This window comes from Sciurus carolinensis, chromosome 13, assembly GCF_902686445.1.
Source record: "Sciurus carolinensis chromosome 13, mSciCar1.2, whole genome shotgun sequence".
NCBI classification, from domain to species: Eukaryota; Metazoa; Chordata; class Mammalia; order Rodentia; family Sciuridae; genus Sciurus; species Sciurus carolinensis.
In genome coordinates, this window is record NC_062225.1 from 63,269,664 (window position 1) to 63,288,451 (window position 18,788).

General features: G+C 37.9%; 1 pseudogene; it reads left to right on the forward strand.

Moving 5' to 3' along the window:
* Positions 1–2,457: 2,457 nt before the first annotated feature.
* LOC124963733 (nucleoporin NUP35-like) lies at positions 2,458–3,418 on the forward strand (annotated as a pseudogene).
* The last annotated feature ends 15,370 nt before the right edge of the window (positions 3,419–18,788 follow it).

Sequence of the window (18,788 nt, forward strand, 5' to 3'; positions counted from 1 at the left end):
CCAGCTTCAGTACTCTACTACTGAGCTACATCCCCAGCCCTTTTTATTTTTTATTATGAAACAGGGTCTGGCTGAATTCCTGAGGTTGTCCTTGAACTATGTAATCCTTCTGATTTAGCTAGGATTATTGGTGCCCAGCTGCTAACTTTTATTACTTTGAAAAGATATTGGTTATTCTGAGATTACATTTTTTTTTTTTTTTTTTTTTTTTTTTTTGTGGTGCTGGGGATTGAACTCAGGGCCTTGTGCTTGTGAGGCAAGCACTCTACCAACTGAGCCATATCCCCAGCCCCTGAGATTACATTTTTAAAAAAATTTTTTCTTTGTCCAACTTTCAGACTTATGCTTCCTTTGTAGATTCCATAAGCCTAAATATCTCTGCCTTACCTACTTCCTGACCTTTACCATACCTCGCCTTTTTGATGGAATATATTTCCTGGAAATGTACAAGTTCTGTTATATTTCCTTCCTCAGAGTTATTGGACACAACATTGGACCAGATTTTGCCAAGCCAAAAGTCTTTAAATTTTTTGTTTTTATTACACAAATTAGATACCAGTTTCAAAAACCCAAGTAGCCTTGGATTGGGCAGTGAAGATGTAGGAGGAAAGACAGGGAGCTGGCTGATTAAATTATGTTCCACTTAGTCTTCAGGAAAGATTTGGCAATGCACAGGGCTTCTTGGGATGTGGTGGCTTCATTTTTAAAACACAGACTTAAGTTGTTCAAAACTCAGCACTAAATCAAGCTTGAGAATACTCCATATTAACCAGACAAAATTTAAGGAACCTGCTAAACCTGACTTCAGCAAGAAACTAAAAGCTGGATTGTTGCCAGATAAAGCAGTGAGGTATGGGAAATGGAGACCAAAAAGAAAACCCACACAGGAGTTGGGAGGCTTGAACTGTCATCCAGCCAAGATGAATAGTTTTTAATTAATTTTTTAAAACTTCTAAGTTGATGTAAGCTTTTTAAAAAAAATACATATACTTACTTGCTCAAGAGGAAGTTTAACTTCCTCTTGTCTGCATTTGTCTATTCATGACTTCCCTACCATTTTTAATACATTCTTATTTATTGAATCAATTTATGTGAATTGAATATAATACTGATCCTCTAACTCTACTATTTATGCATTTCCAACTTGTTTTTGAACAACTATTTAGAAATAAACTCAGAGTACCTTTTAAATTAAAAATATAGGAGTTTCCATCACTTGTGAAAATTAGGAAAGTTCCTGTCATGAGTGAGTTTTGCCACTACTAACATAGACCAAACATGTTTGTGTCTTCCACAATGTCAACTGAGTGAATGGCAATAAATTCACAGGCTACACCACTTTCATCAATGGCAGTTCACTAAATACTTGTGGGTCACCCGGGGAATCATAAAACAGGCAAGTTCAAGTTCTTTAATTCCAATCTTAATTTCTTTTTTTTTTAAACAATTAAAAAAATTTTTTGTAGTTGTAGTTGAACAGTATGCCTTTATTTTATTTGTTTATTTTTATGTGGTGCTAGGGATCCAACCCAGGGCCTCACATGTGCTAGGCAAGTGCTCTACCAGGGAGCTACACCCCAGCCCCCACCAATCTTAATTTTTAATATCTGTAACACGTCACACATTGTATCTGACAGAATTATATGTATAGGTTGCAGAAAGGCTAAGAAAGGGTTAAGGCAGTCACAGGAATTCAGGAGTCTGACCTGAGAGCAAAGGCAGAGCAATTATGTAGAGTCACTGTAGGTGGTCAGATGAGATTAAGAACCTTTTGGAAAACTAGTTCAGGGCACAGAGCTGTCAAAATCAAAGAACTTATATTCTAGACCAAGATCTGAACTGTAGGTAGTCTCAGAGTGTCAGCTTGGAATGTCAGCTTAAGATGGCAGCTTTCTGTGGGCTGTACTGCAGAAAGTCCATTCTGCTGAAGCCCAAGTACAGAGATTTGGAAGTTCATTGTGGTGATTTTCCTGGGCAAGGCTCATGACAAATGACCAGGTGATGGGTTAGGGTACCACCATGTGCCATCATGGGGTGCTCCTCCTTTTATGAACTTGGAGTGAAGGACTGCTTTATTCAATGGTCTAGTGTGTTTGGTAAGCTCACAGGTCTGATTTTTCCGATCTGAGTGGGATATGCCCATGTATTCTTGTGCTCCTGGTTAATTTGATAAGTTCACAGGTGGTCATTTTTATTAGCACGATTAATTTATCAGTTTGTGCCTTAAGGTTGTGCCAAGCAGATGGTGGTTGTTTACTCGTATAAGCAAGTTGTAGAGTCACTCCTCCTCAGCAGTTAAACTCAAAATGGAGTGGGTTATGGCAAACTACTGCTTTACACTCTGGAGTAACACAGATTTAGACACAGCCTGAAAACTGCTACCCTAGACATCATGAAGTAACTGAGCAGGGCACAGACTGCTCTCCATATCCCAGGATAGGTTTAGTAGTGGCTGTGATGGTAGCCTTTACCATGGAACCCCAGGTACCCATGTTGGGAACCGAAACAATGATACTGGGTTCACCAATATCTCCAAAGTCAGGAGTTAATTTCAATATCTTAAGTGGAATTTTAATGGGGGATTTGCCAGGGCCAGTGACTCTGCTATCTCCGTCAATTAGTAGCTCTTCAGCAGGAGTAATGGAAATGAGATTACCTTTACTTGCACGCTGGTCATCACCATAACCAGTTGCAGCTCATAAAGAATGGAATTCCAACTAGTTAGAAGTACCTAAGATGACATCTCCTGCCCAGGGCTCATACTGACACCTTTCACTTCAAGAAGACAGCCAAACTTTTCAGTAATGTAGAGTCCTCTTGTTGGAGTTACGGTAACTACTTCTGGAACAAGGCAAAGTTTGCTTAGTCCATCAAATATTAGTCATCCACAAAGGATGACATTATCTCCTGTCAAATTGGATCCTTTTTATATTCCAGAAGATTCTCTGACTTCAGAAGACCACCTGGATGACACTAAGGTCAGGTGGTTGGGTTTCCTCAAGTATCTGCTTTTCTATTATTACAATTTGGATAATGTGGGACTATCTTAAAACATGTGATGTCTAACACAGGAAATTGGATGCGTATTTGTTACCGATCTAAACTGCAGGTCCAGAAAGCCTTAAGCAAAGATGGGAGACGTTTTGGAGAAACTGTCATGATTGGTGTAAAACAATATATAAATAAAAGTGTTACAGAAAACAGATGTGCTTTGTTGTCTCCATCTCTAGCCTTTGCATCACCAATCAAAACCTTAGGCACATCACTACAACCGGAAGTATCCCTAGGATTTCTACCTTGAAACCTCTTGCTACAGCATACAAAGCTTCTACTGGTGACTCTCAGGTAATTTCTAATAAACACCAAAAAATATGAAAGTCTTACATCCAAAGTAATGGAGTACATATTTGGCTGGTAGTATAGTAAGATCTACAAACTACCAAGGAGAAGGTTGGTACACTGAAACAGAGTTAGCAGAGTACTGCTGTTCCCCTGGGTTAGTTGTGTAACCACTCTCGGCAGCACTGGCTGTCTCATGCTTCATTTAGAAGCTTTTTCTTCAAGAATACATCCTATTTGTAGCTTGCACTGTAAAAGATGCTTGTGATACATTTTGAAGAAGTCTAAAAAAATCCTCTAAATAAGATTTTGTCTTTCCATGCACACTTAAGCACAACAACTCAGTATTGATTACTATAAGTTAAATAATTAAATTGGTGGTGAGGCTTTGTAGTCATCATGAGAAGGTGGGTGAGTTCCATGAAGAAGAACTACAGCTGCTTCTACCAAGACGCGAAGATTAGAATTAGCAACTTGAATTCTGGTCTTTTGATTTAGAGAGTATTTGATATTTTAATTTTCTTTGTATAAGTCTCCTTGTGAATCTTTCAGTATTCTAAAACCAAAATGTTATTTTAAAAATTTACTAAAGTTTCTTGATAAGATTTGTCAATCATGTTTTGAGAAAGTATGAAGACATTATTCAAATTGTGTACATAGAATATTATACCGCTTAGTGGCTAATAAATTTAACAGCTCTATTTTCCCCACTCAGCTTGAGACATAGAACATCACAATATTTTTGAAGATACTTGTGTGTAAATCCCCAATCTTGTCTTTCCCAACAATGGGATTATCAAAGTCCTGAATTTCCTTTTTTTTGATTTTCTTTATAGCTTGACCATATACATATATATCCCTAAATGACATACTGCTTGATATTTCCCATTTTCAACTTTTGTGTAAATGTAACCAATCTGTGTCTGCTTCTATGACTGGTTGCAATGCCAGTGCCATTATATTCCAGATCTCCAGGAGTCTATTTTTGAGTTCTCTGGTCTTGCTGTTTTTTTATTTGTCTTTCATTAACAGCATGTTGCCCTCAATATTATAGTTTTATAAGTCTTCATATTTAGTAGAGTATATCTCCATACTGTTAGTGCAGATATTTCTTAGCTACACTTGGCACTTTGCTCTTCCATGTAAATACTAGAAGAAACTTGTAAAGTTCAATGAAAAAACCTGACAGGATAGTGATTCAGAATTACATCCAATCTATAAATAAACTTGAGACAACTGACATCCTTATGATGTTCTATTTATAAAAAGATATATCTTTCCATTTATATTTGTGGTAGACAGCAATGACTCCCTAAAGACATCCACATCCTAGTGCCCAGAGCTATGGACATATGTTCCATCTGAACTGTCCAGGCAGGATAATCACAAAGGTTCTTAAAAGAGGGAGGACAAGAGGGTCAAAGTCAGAGAGGAGTTGTGATCAAAGAAGTAGGGGTTGGAGTGAGACACTCAAAGATGGAGGGAGGAGCCAGGAGCCAAGAAATGCAGGCATCCTGCAGAATCTGGAAAAAGCAATGGAAAAGGTTCTGTTCTCCAGCCTGTGGAAAGTGCAGCTATGTCGACTTAGCCCATTGGACCATTTCAGACTCTGACCTCCAAAACAGTATGGCAATGAACTTGTGTTGTTTGAAAACACTGAGTTTGGGCTGGGGATGTGATCCCATGGTAGAGTGCGCTTAATTAGCATGTGCAAGGTCCTGCGTTTCCATCCCCAGAACTGCAACAAATAAACCGATTATTAAGTTTATGGTAAATTGTTATAGCAGAAATAGGAAACACAGTACCATATTGTTTTACATGTCAGTATTACAAACTGCTTTGCTTAGATTTATGGTTAGATACCTTATAGTTTTAATTGCTATTTTAAATGGTATTTTAAAAATAAAGTATATTATTTCTTACACTTTATAGAAATGCTATTGATATCTATGAATCGATTTTTGTATCCGTCAAACTTGCCAAATTCTCATTTATTTTAATAACTGATCTGTAGTCTATCATCTATCATTTCTGAGGAACAACAGTTTTATTTCTATTTTTCCAATCTTTCTTTCTTGTCTTCTTGGGTCGAATATAAACATTTTTAATAGAACAATATTTAATAGATATGATACCAGTGTGGATATCGTTTTTTCATTCTTGATTTTAAAAGAGATGATTTTAATCTATCACCTGGAGGATTTTTGTTTTTTGGGGTGTGTGTGTGTGTTTGTGTATGTGTGTTTGTCAGTGCTGGGTATTGAATCCAGGGTCTTGCGCATGCCAGGCAAGTACACAGAGCCAAACTCCCTGCCCAGAAGTGTTTTCTTTGAAGAGACCTGTTTTTCTTTTTGTGCTGTATTTTGAGCAACATCTTGATCACAGTCTTCTAGTTTACTATTTTCAATTTTGATCTATTTTTAAGTTGTTAACTAGTCTATACTGTTTTTGATTTCAATCATTAAAATATTTAATAAACTCATTAATACTTATAAAATAAGTCTATAATTTATGATTCCAATATCAAAAGTTTTTGCAGTCTGATTTTGTTAATTCTTGTTGCTGATGTCTCTTGCATAAGGTGGTTCATTTCCTCGTGTGTTTTATGGTTTTTGGTTGTGAGGTTGGGTTCCTTGGAACATCGTGGGAATTCTTTGAGGCCTGATTTTAAAGCGTGCCCTATCAAAGGAAATTTCTTTGTACCTGCCATGTGCTTGGGGGCATTGATGATCTAGGATCACTTAAGCTATTTTTAGATGGAGAGGTTTCAGGCCATAAAAGCAGTGTGAATGTCCAGAATCCATGTGCCTCATTTGTGTTTAGGATTTTTTTAGGGCTGAAATAAAGATTTTTCCACAACACTCTGCTGGGTGATCTTTTTTTTTTTTTTTTTTTTTATACCATCCATTTAGTGGGTCATCTTTAGAACATTCTAACTTCATGTGGGGATCTCTGCTTTTTTCTTTTCTTTCCTTTTTTTTTTTTTTTTTTTTGGCATTGGGTATTGAACTGAGGCCCTCAAGCAAGGTACCACACCCCCAGTCCTAGGGGTCTCTGCTTTGATCTTTGGAAAGACTCAGGCTTTTCTCCTGTTGCTCTCCATATGTAGATTTATTGAAGTTGAAGCACTGGGACAAGCAGTGATCAGCAGATGCCCTTGGGGCAAACATTCAGTTACCTGTTACCTCTGTAGTTGCTTTTGCTCCGTTCCCCTAGGGACCTGCTTTATATTCCAGCCAGGCCAGGCTTGCATTTAAAGAACACTTTGTTTGCTTGTTTTAAAATATGTTATCCAACATTTTTAAGTGGGTCTTTACCAGGGAAGTATCCTGGATAGTTAGGCTAGAATATAGCTAACAATGAAAGTTCTTGGTCAGTGTTTGAATTTTCACATAAAATCTCAATGTTTTAAATTGTGTTTAAATTAGGAAATGTTTAAGATGTATAAATAGTATATAGAATATAGTGTAGTGAATCTCCATTTAGCTTAATAAATAAAACACCACAAATACATTGTTTGCCACAATTTTAACAATGTGGAAATCCTGTAAGTGTTCACTTTCCATTTTTTTTTTTTTTTTTTTTTTAAAGACTAACATGGTGGTTAAGAACTCTGGCTTTGCAGAAGAACCCAGATTCTAACTCAATCTTAAACTCTGGAGTATACACCCTTTAGGAATCTGCCTAGGCAACAGGACTCTTTAACTGAGAACTGCCTCCAGGAATGTGCCCTGCAGTCATGCTTCTGTTATGGTGTGCCTGACTGGACATGTTTGATAAGGTTAGAAGAGGAAATGACATTCAGATTCTGCCTCCTAATATTTGGAAATGTAACGACTTGGGTTTAGAACAAGTAAACTTCAGGCTATGGCACAACTATGTTTGGCCGTGCATATCTGGATAAGCAGAGTGTATGCTTGGAACATAGAACAAATGAAATAGAAGGACTTGTGCAGAGAAAGAGGCAAAAGAATGAGAGAGAGAGAGAGAGAGAGAGAGAGAATAACCTTTAACCACAAAAGTATCCTCGCACACTTGAATTCTGAGTACTCACAGTGACACCCGTAAATTTCAATTTCCTGATTCTAATACTTTTTAAATTTATTTTTATTTATTCTAATTAGTTATACATGATAGCAGAATGCATTTTGATTCATTGTACACAAATGGAGCACAACTATTCATTTCTTTGGTTGTACGTGATGTAGAGTCACACCATTCATGCAATCATACAAGTACCTAGGGTAATAATGTCAATCTCATTCCACTATCTTTCCCACTCCTCTGCTGCCTTCCCTCCCCTCACTACCCCTGCCCAACCCAAAGTTTCTCCATTCACACCCCCCCCCCCCCCGCCCCATTATGGATTAGCATCCACATATCAGAGAAAACATTTGGCCTTTGGATTTCTGGGATTGACTTATTTTGCTTAGCATGATATTCTCTAACTCCATCCATTACCTGTACATGCCGTAATATTATTCTCCTTGAAGGCTGAGTAATATTCCATTGTTTAAATATACCATAGTTTCTTGATCCATTCGTCTATTGAAGGGCATCTAGATTGGTTCCATAGCTTAGTTATTGTGAATTGAGCTGCTATAAACATTGATGTAGCTGTATCACTGTAGTATACAGATTTTATTTATTTATTTATTTTTGGTAATGATAGACTGAAAAGAATGATTACTTTTATTTAGAAATACTATAGTTATTCATTAGACATAAAATTCAAAATTACTCCCTTCAGGAGACATCATTATTCACATATATACTGTGGTTTACTTTTATCTAGCTTAGAACATAAAGAAACATTTGATCTTGGAACATAAAGAAATATTTACTACAACTGATTTATAGTCAAATCTATTACCAAACAAAACATCAAACAAAATATTCTCAATTTGACTATATCCATTAATAAAAAATACTTCCACTGCTTTTGAAATCTTTCAGCTTTGGGAGAATGTCTAATCCAAACCCATCTGCCTGTCCCCGAGTTTTATTTCCACCTTTCATGTAGTTGCCAAAGGCAAGAACCAAACCTAGAACTTGCATAACCCCTGGGCCATTTTTTAATGTCTGTAAGACAGAATAAAGAACAAATCTTTTCTTATACAAAGTTTTACTTGAATCATCCAAAATCGATGCCAACTATTCACATTATAGCAATAGTTTTGGGTTACAACCAAACTTTGTCTTTCTTCAGTACTATGTATACTTTAAGAGCAGTGTTCTCCAAAGTTAACTTTAAAAAGATGTACCAACAAGCATTCGGGTAAGCTTTTCTAAGTTGAAAGATGCCAACCTAGGCCTTTTCTGTGATGTAATTGCAAGGGAAATAAATATGGCTATAACACTGAGAACTACAACAAAACAATCATCATCATCATTATCCTAATTGTGCCTATGTCTAAAACAATATAAATTTTTTGGCATAAATTATAGAAAGCCAAAACAAAGTTATAAAGATTCATTTCCAAATGAGTACACATTCACTTCTTCCAAAACATACTTAACTTCAATTTTCATGTCATTTCCTCTGAAGATGTCTTTGATAACATCTCTCCACTTTTCAAAAGGATTTACCACAACTAGAACAAATGGTACTACTGATTTTTGATAATTTATAAAAAAATGTTAATATTAGTCATTTTTGCCAAACATTTATTCTTCATTTTCAAAGGAATTTTTATCTTCTGTTGAACCAAATGGCTTCTCATAAATCATTTGGTTGGAATAATTATTAATAATTTGTTGAGGGATCATTCCAAAGAAATGAAGGGAAGTAAATAATATGCCTTCGAGTCACATCCATTTGGAAGTCTGCTATCCATGGGGACCATAAGAAGTAAAGATTTGGTTTTGGCAAAAGCAGTGGTAAAAGAACTCTCCAGAGGCCAGCACACACTGGTCACACTCTCTCAATGTGGTCCTGCAGCCCTGTTTGCCAATCTGAGCATGTGCTTTGATCGTGAAGCTTAATCAAAAATGTTCCCGCATGTGGGACTGCTATCCCTCAAATTTAATGAGTTCTTAGAGTAAATAAAAATTTTGTAATATGAACATGACTGAACAGAATTAAATATCAGAACTCAAGCTTCATTCACTTTGGACCAGAACCCTCAGCACATCATTTCTGTAGTAATTCCAGTGTGCAATGAATTGAGCAAATACTTTCTGAAAATGTTAACTGGAACAGGATGCAAAAGACTCGCTCTGAAAAGTGGGGGATTAATGACAGTTCATAAAGGCACCTAAGAAAATAAAGCCAAGTTAAGAGAAAAAATGATTTGTATAAACAGATGTTAATCCTCATCTCATTCATAACAATTACACCCTCAAGACTGTTTTTCCAAATGGCAAGAGCCCACTGTAGCCTCGATGCCCTCTATGGGGCCTGAAGGCATTGTTTACTGTTCAGGTTTGTTCAGAGACTTGGCATTTTCCTTGTCTTTGAAGGATCGGCCGTACTTTTCAATTTTTTCCAGTTCATCTGACTGCGCTCTCTGCTAGGCAGCATCTGAACTTTTTTTTTTGGAGTTTCCAAAATAGCAGATTGAGAGTCTGGATTGGAAAGGAAGCAAGCAGTTCATATATCAAATGGAGCAAAACTTGACTGGGCATTCTGATGACACGGTTCCCTGAAGCAGTCACTAAAAGGAAGTAGAAGACTCATGGCAATGATCCGTGAGCAAAATTTTTCTGCTTCTTCTGGAGGCCCATTCTCCTGCTGACTGAACATCTTCTCCAACAGAGTTCGCCCTGGTCGCGAAGTTTGAGAAACGCCATGGGGGTCGCCTCAGCGCCCACTCCAGCCTCCGCCCACCCGACTCAGTATACAGATTTTAATTTTGGGGGGTATAGACTGAGGAGTAGGATAACTGGGTCAAATGGTGGTTCCATTCCAAGTCTTCTAAGGTTATTCTAATCCTTCTTGATGCTTGGTATTACTTTCTGACTTTTGGGTTTCTTGTAACCTCACTGTGTTCTAAAATTTCCTTTTTGTTCTAGAGTTGGAGTTTAATTTAGCTTAAGTGGTTTTCTGTTATTTGCACTGTAAATTGATTCTAACAATCAATTTACTAGAATGTAACTTTAGGCAAGTTATTTAATCTCCTAGCCTCATTGGAACAATAAGTTAGCAAGAATACCTACTTGCTAGGGTTGCTGTAAGAATTACCTGAGTTAATAAATGTAAAAAGTTTAATAAATTGCTTGGGCATGTAGTACATTCTCAAACTTAAATGTTACTGCTATTATTACTGATTTTTTTCCAGTCAGATTGCCACTAAGCTAAGTACAGAACTATAGTATCCACAGCCCAGTTGTGCTAGGGCAATGGACAAGGTGCTGGGAAACTGGGAGATGAAATGGGAGACACAGGCTTTATAGAAAAATGCTTACAGGGAAGGTCCAGTGGTGACAGGATGGAAAAGAAGTAGCACCTCTGTTTTTCAGAGTACCTCCGGTGCTTTGCCAGAAAGTAGCACCTCTGTCCCTCATGATGTTGCATCTGGTGGAGACTGGCAGGATGAGGGCTTAGTCTCTTGGCAGAGCTGCTCAGCAGCCGTTACTGCAGGGAGGGGTTTTTATAAGTTACATTAGAGAAGCAGTGATAACACCTTGTCCTGTGTGTGACCAGTATCCCAAGGAGCTTGGTATACATGCAAAACAGCAGTTTTCCACAGATAACACCGACTTGCCCTATTTCCCAGCATGCATAAGAAAAAGCCCCTGTGAGATAGTATTTATCTGGACATTCTGGTCCAGACTTGCTCTCATTGTTCCCTTTACCTTGGCTATGTTCTTGGGAACAGAGAGGAGTACTTCAGGGACATGGTGTTTTTCTGTCCTCCTTTCCTCCAAGAATGACATAAGGACACTCTGTGATATCACCAAGAATCATACACTTCTGGTCATATTAACAGGAGAGGTTTACTGACTGCCAAAGGCCAAGAGGTTTGTATCCTGGTATTACTAGAGTCAGACAATTGGAGGACCCTTGGCTCAGATTGGTAAGTTTTAAATGCAAGTAATCAGGTAATGATCATGGGTAAATTAGATCATACTACTGATAACATCTGTTTACCTAACATAACTTCCTGTCTAGTTAACTGACAGTGGACCCATTTGAGATTATCAATGTCAAAAGGATGGGGAAAAAAATCCCATGACAGGTCCCGAGAAGACAGTTCTATGAGCACTTAACTTTAAGGGTTTGACAGCATTTAAAACTGTCTTTCATGTTATATATGATATATAAAAATCCACAGAAGGTTTAAAACTATGTTGCTGTGATCATGTAAAGTTGATAATGCTCTGTGGAACTCTATAAAGTTCTTAGATCCTCAGGAGATTAATTCAGAGATGAGCTGGGCTAACTTGGGAATCAGTCCCTAGAGCTTGGTTGTGTATGACAACAATTTAACCTTTTTATTTTAAACATGAAAAAAACCGAGACACCATTATATAATGGCAATGTAAATTAAAACTATTGGGGGGCTGGGATTGTGGCTTGGTGGTAGAGCACTTGCCTCACACATGTGAGGCATTGGGGTCCATCCTCAGCACCACATAAAGATAAATAAAATAAATGTTTTGTGTCTATCTACAACTAAAAATATTAAAACAACAACAACAACAAAAAGAACCACTGGAGGTGGCTGGGGATATAGCTCAGTTGGTAGAGTGCTTGCCTCACGAGCAGGAGGCCCTGGGTTTAATCCCTAACACCGCAAGAAAAAAAAAAAAAAAAACTATTGGGGAAAATTTTCCCATATTTCCACAACTCTAATTAATGAATCATTTTTATTTTTCCATATTTGGTGTCTATGTCTTTGATGGTGAATGGCATATTCCTTTAAGTGACAAATCACGAATCCTAAGGAAGTTGCTCTTGGGATATGAGAGAAGCTTACATAGCATTCAGGAGATAGGACCATAAAAAAACTTTGGTTTGCTGCCTTTAAAAACTCTTGTGAAGTGCTCGCCTCGCAAGCACAAGGCCCTAGGTTCGATCCCCAGCACCACAAAAAAAAAAAAAAAAAAAAAAAAAAAAAAAAAAAAAAAACAACTCTTGTGAAATTTGTAAGGTAGCAAGTTTAAAAAATCATCATTGTGTACATATTTGACTTATTCTAGATAATCTCTCAGAAGACAAATGAGGACTGTGGTTTGCTCATATTAAATTCTCTGACATACTTAGTATGTAACCTTGTACATGAAGGATAATTAGTACATAATTCTTGAGAATGAGTAGAGTTGATCAAGATGAGTGGGTAGCTACTAGGGACTGGGACCAGGATGGGAAAAAGCAAGGCTGTTTAAAATGCCCTGCTTCAAATCTGTGTCTTACTTTGCCTTCTAAATACAATCTGTCCTCACCACCTCACTCCCTGCCTTAAAACTTCAACCTATAGAACACAGGAGTATTTACCTGTGGCAGAGGTCAGAAAGGGCCCATTTACAAACAACCATGACTAGCAGGAGGAGCAGACATAAAGACTCTGCAAATTGTTTTCCTTCATCATATCTTTTAGGTATGATTTTAAAAGTTCTAGACATCCAACTACCTGTATACGACTAATATTACTGATTGTGAAGAGTGGAAATGCCATAACACAGAACAGGAACAGGGAGCAGTTCTATCTTTTGTGGCAAAATCCCTTATGTGTCTGGCTCTTTGCGGTTTTCTTTTGCAAAGAAATGGAAGGTGGAATAGGGAGGTAAAGAGAACAGAAGTCAAGAGATTCACTCACTAAAATATATTTACCAAGTTCTATTATCTCCCAGGCATTATTCTCATCCTTGTTAATAGAAATAAAACAAAGATCTCTGTATCTGAGTTTCAGAAGGATGTAGCTGAATAGTTTTCACCACAGCCTGTTTGTTGAATGAGAGAATGGGAGCTGTTGATGCACATTATTCACATTTGAACCTAGAAAATGCTTCTTATAGCCACATTTGGAACTTACTATAGAAATTAATTGCATATATTCACCTATGAAAGTTCTTATGGCAAGCATGGTCATGCTGTTCTTGATGCCATTGGTAAGTCAGTGTTCACCATATACAACAAGGTGTGTAGAAACTCAAAACTGAAGCCAGAGGTGGGAAATGAGACTGAAAAATGTTACATGAATGTATTGTCTTTACCTCATACTTTGCACTATTGTAGATTCTACCTAGGCATTATTATAGGAAAAACAGTTAAGCGATGTCAGAAATAGGCTAAACCCTTGTAGTTTGGAAGACAAAGACAACAAAATCTCCACTGTTAGGTTCACAAACATTTTTCAGATCTTTCCTCTCATACAACGCCACCTAAAAATCATTTATGATCTTATGCTAGGCACCAAGTTCCATGAAAGTGTACATTCTACTGTACAATATGGTTTGAAGCTGTTATAAATACTGCTAGCATAAATTATCACCTAAATATTAGGTGATAATTTTCTTTTTCTTTTTTTTAAATTTTTTAAGATGTTGATAGATCTTTATTTTATTCATTTATTTATATGTGGTGCTGAGAATCGAACCCAGTGCCTCACACATGCTAGGCAAGCACTGTACCACTGAGCCACAATCCAGCCCCCATTTTTTTTTTTTTTTTTGGTTGGACGACCCTAATTCTGTTTGGGCAGCAATGGGTTCACCAGGCATAGATTTCTCAGTCAAATGTGAAGCCACAAGACATGGTTCTGGCCAGTAAGGTGATTCAGTGGGAGCAGGTATAGTTGGCACCAACTTTGGCTCCATCTTTTCCTATGTAGACTTGAATAGGATGTGATTCCTGAAACTCCAATGGCTACTTCCAACTTCTTGTTCTGTGACAAAAATAAATTGCTAGTTATTTAAACCACTGTAGTCTGATTTTGTTACTTGTGGTTGGATAGAATCCTAATTGATATGAGACTGTGCACATGGTGTTATGGGGCGCAACTTAAGAACAGACCGATCACCACTGAGAAGTCTGAATTTGAGAGTCTTTATTAAGCTGGCCAGCTGACTGTCTCACACAATGCCCCAAAAAATGGCTATTGGGAGAACAACCCCGACCACAGGGTTGTAGGGGTTCTTATACCAAAAATCACATCAATCATAAGTGTCTGTTGCTATGATTCAAAATTACAAACTAACATCATGAGATCATCGACAGAGGGGGAAGTGGGTCAAACTGACCCTTACCTAGGTACAAACTAAAGAATGATTACTAATATTCACACAATCACTGTTTACATGGTACATTGTTTAGGAGCAATAGGAATCAAAAGAGAGCAATTTTTTACTTACACAGGAATTGCCATTGTATATTATTAAACATGTCACACCAAGTAACTGATGATGGGGACAGAGGCGGGGTGTTCCCATGGGAGAAACTTATTTCCTACAGAACATGGAGTCTCAGCAAAACAGAGTCTGTTTAGTCATTTCCCTTAGAGTCTGGCCTATAACATTCTCATGGAGCCAGATCTGTCAGCCCATCACAATGGTAGGGCTAACTCTTCTGATCGAACAGCCTTATGAATAGGAATTATGACTAGAGTTGGTTCTTTCGAGTGTCAAGAACTCTCTGGCTTCTGAGGTTGAATTTCATTTTTCTCTGTTTTGGGATCTGATTTCTGTGCTGCACACTTTCTTCAAATACCTGGGATGCTTGGCTAGCCATGAATTTTTAAGACCAATGCATATTAAAGCTCCTTGGAAGCTCCAGGTGCTTTGGCAAGGAGTATTGCTGAAGGAACTTTTCTGTAGGATGATTGGGAGATTAGCCAGTCTTATTATTGGGGAACCTAAAATGTCTGAAGATCTTTCTTCCTGGGAATGTCCAGTTTCTCCAGAGAAGAATCTAATTGGTTGGGTAGGGAGGCCATAGGTGTATGCTCGGTTGCTGGCATTCTGAGAGCAGGAAAAGAACATGCCTTAAACCTCCATGGTCCAGTATATCTAAAAAGAATAACAACAACAAAAACTCCATGGTTCAGCATGTAGTCTCTTACACAAGACTCCAGTTTTCATCTCTGTGACTTGTCTTTGCCTTCCCTATGGCTTAGTATTCAAGTCTCCAGAGTCTCTGGAGTTAATTTACTCAGAATATGTATGAATTCCCCTTCTGCTGTGGAGCAGTGATCCAAGAAGGGAGTACTTATCTGGCTGCTTAAGAGTTGGTGAGAGACTGGAGGTCCAATCATTTTCCACACTGAGGCCACCAATCCCATTAGAGTCACACCTTCACTTTTACCTTTTGTGATTCTTGTTTCCTCAAACACTAAGACTTTCATTTTTTAGCTCTTGCTCATTAAAATCTCCCTCTGAGAGGCATAAATTTTAATCTCCTCTCTTTTGTTTTCATTCTGCATTCATTTTTCCATCTTCCTTAAATTTGTTAGATATTGTTTATTCCTATTTTCTCTTCAACCTGTTTTGGGGAGCTAATTCATTTTTTTACTGTAGGTTATTTTACTCCTACTTTACTGGTGTTTGAGAGGAGGCACAGGAGTGTGGTCACCCTATCAAGTTTTCCTTCCTGGGGCTGGGGAGATAGCTCAGTTGGTAGAGTGCTTACCTTGTAAGCACAAGGCCCTGGGTTTGATCCCCAGCACCCAAAAAAAAAAAAAAAAGAAAAGAAAAGTTTTCCTTCCTTCTTCTAATTGACCTGATTTTGAATCCCAGGATTTATGGTAGCGAGTATCCCAGTAATTGTCAGAATAAAAACTCCTGAGAAACATTGAATAGTTATGCTGACTGTGGCACGAGTGCAAATTGTTTATTAGTGAAAGAAACCCAACCAAACATTTAACCAAAGAGGAAATTTATTGACCCATGAGAGTTGGAGGGAAGGTTCAGAAAAATAGACAATTAGACAAAAGGACAATTTTGACTTAAAGAAGAAGTTCAGAGAGGGTCTTTTATGTAGAAGGAAGAAAAGTGATCTAGATTAGTTTGTAGAAGTAAACTCAGTTAAATTGGAAAATTCAGGGCCAAATGAACATGTGATCCAGAAATTTGGTAAGAGAGACAAAACAAGGAAATGGGTAGAAACTGCAAAACATCCATAGGACTGTGGGTGTCAGAGCAAAGAGAGCCAAGAATACAGTGGAAAATCAACATGGTGTGGTTTAAATTTCATTCAAGCCACAGTGAGCTGGTTTGTGCCCCTTCTAGTGGTTCTGGCAATGGAACACCCTCTTTATGAGAATGACAAGACCATATGTAAATGAAACAAGCAACAATTAGGGGCAAAATGATCGGTGGTCCAGAAACCTGAACCTTGGGGGCTATCTGGAGAGGAGTCCTGGAAGTGATTTTGACCACAGAAAAACAGTAATATCATGGGGTAAGAATTTCTATTATGTGAAAAAAATCATTTAGACCCAGCTGGCTTCAGAGCAATTGTAGGTACTTCCCACCTGTCTTCTCTCTCTCTCTAACTTTGGGTCAAAGTTAACAAAGATAATGAGTCATGCGTTTGCATATTTTTTATTGTCTTATCAGTTGTTTCAGTGCTGCCTGGAAGAAACCTCAGGAATCCAGAATGGAAAATGGTAGGGGATTTTATTCCTGATGAACTGGGTAAATTGGTATATATTGGAACAATTAAGCCTACTGCTTCTGAGTGGACGGTAGAAGGAAAACCAATAAATGACAAAAAAGAAAGAAAAAAGAGGGCATTAGCACAGATCTGGCTTCAGACATAGCTGAACCCAGGGTCTCAAATAATAGCATCAAGTCTGTTTCCCTTTTTTCTAGCTCTGATAACCTCTTGCAGTTTTATTCTGTCCCCCATTCCTATATTCCTAGCTTAGTATACACTATAAAAAGTACAGTCTCTCCTAAAAGCTCTGACAAGAAACTTCTGGGGATAATTCTGATATGTTCTGCTTGGTCACATACATATCTCTGAAGTAATGAGGTCAGGGAAATGGGGAACTCTGCTTGGTTTGCTTGGGTCACTTGTCCACCCTTGTGATGATTGCCTTGTGTCCCTTGTGGAGATTTCAGCCTCAATTGAGACATAGGGACTGGGTTCCTCACAGGAGAGAAGAGTTCTTTCATCAGGGATGTAGGGACCAGACTGTTAAGAAGTGAGAGCTATCCATTCTGGGCTCATTTACCGTGGATAGACTAGAATCTTGCCTTTGTGTGCTGGTCAGCATGGTTCCTGACAGAGAATAATACATCATCCAATAGAAAATATTCTAAACTTTCAGAATCAACACAGAACCATTTGTTCTATGTAGCTATAAGTAAATTTCTTGGAGTGATGATCATGGTACCTGCAGAAATGATGTTATGACCGGCTTACTCTTTAGACTTCATAAACACCAGCTTGAAAATCTAATAGCTGTGGGCTGGGGTGTAGCTCAGGGGCAAAGTGCTTGCCTAGCAAGTGCAAGGCCCTAGGTTTGATCCTCAGCACCACAAAAGAAAAAAAAATCTGGGAGATGTAAAGATGGCAGTGGCTAATGGTGGGAGATGTCCCTGTTGGTTGCAGTGCCCAACCTTCTCTATACTAACTTTCATCTTAATGCCCTTCATTATCAGAAAAATTTAGTACAGTTTACTGGAACTTTCCATCCACTAGAAAAGAATTGACTGGTGACTGATTATATAATTATACCTAAATAATGTATGAGAAAATAGGGATTTATTTTACATTCTACTTAACATTTTATTTATGGTCAACTTTTCTGAATTATTTGTTTTTCCATATTTTTATTAGTGCACTATAGTTGTACAAAATGGTGGGATTAGTTGTTGCATTTTCATACATGTACACAATATAACCACATAATTTGGTCATTATTATTCCCCAGCATTTCTCTTTTCCGTTTCCTCCTCCCTCCTCCTGGTCCCTTTTCCTCACTTTACTGATCTCCCTCCAATTCTCTGAAATATTTATTTTATCAAATAAGTGACAACTATGATATATAAATCTGGGAATCGGTGAAGTGATCTGAATGTTCCCACACCTAGTCAGCCCATCGGAACAACAACAACAACAAAAGTCACATTAACAATGAATGCTTTACCTAAGAGACTTCAATAATGTCCCATCGCAAAATCTTCACCAGATCACCTGGGAGTTATGATTGGATTTTTGAAACGCTCTTAGAACAAGTCTGCTTCTGTTCCTGGGGTGGTCAGCTGTCTGGGTAGGAGTCCCCTGTTCCAACCATGTTTGATGCAGGCACTAACCCTGTTGATGAAGCAGCCCACGTCATTTCTACTTTGCTGATTTCTGCTGTACTTACTTTGCTCTGCCCATACAGAAATGAAGATAATGCCCCCAGCCCTCTCCATCTTTAACTACCTGGGTCTCAAAACAGCACCAGATGCAAGGAGTTTGACAACAGAATGAAAACATTTCTTCAACTTTTAATTGCTTTTCACCAAGACCTAATGGATCCACAGGACCAAACTTTTTGGGGTAGAGGTGGAGGGGT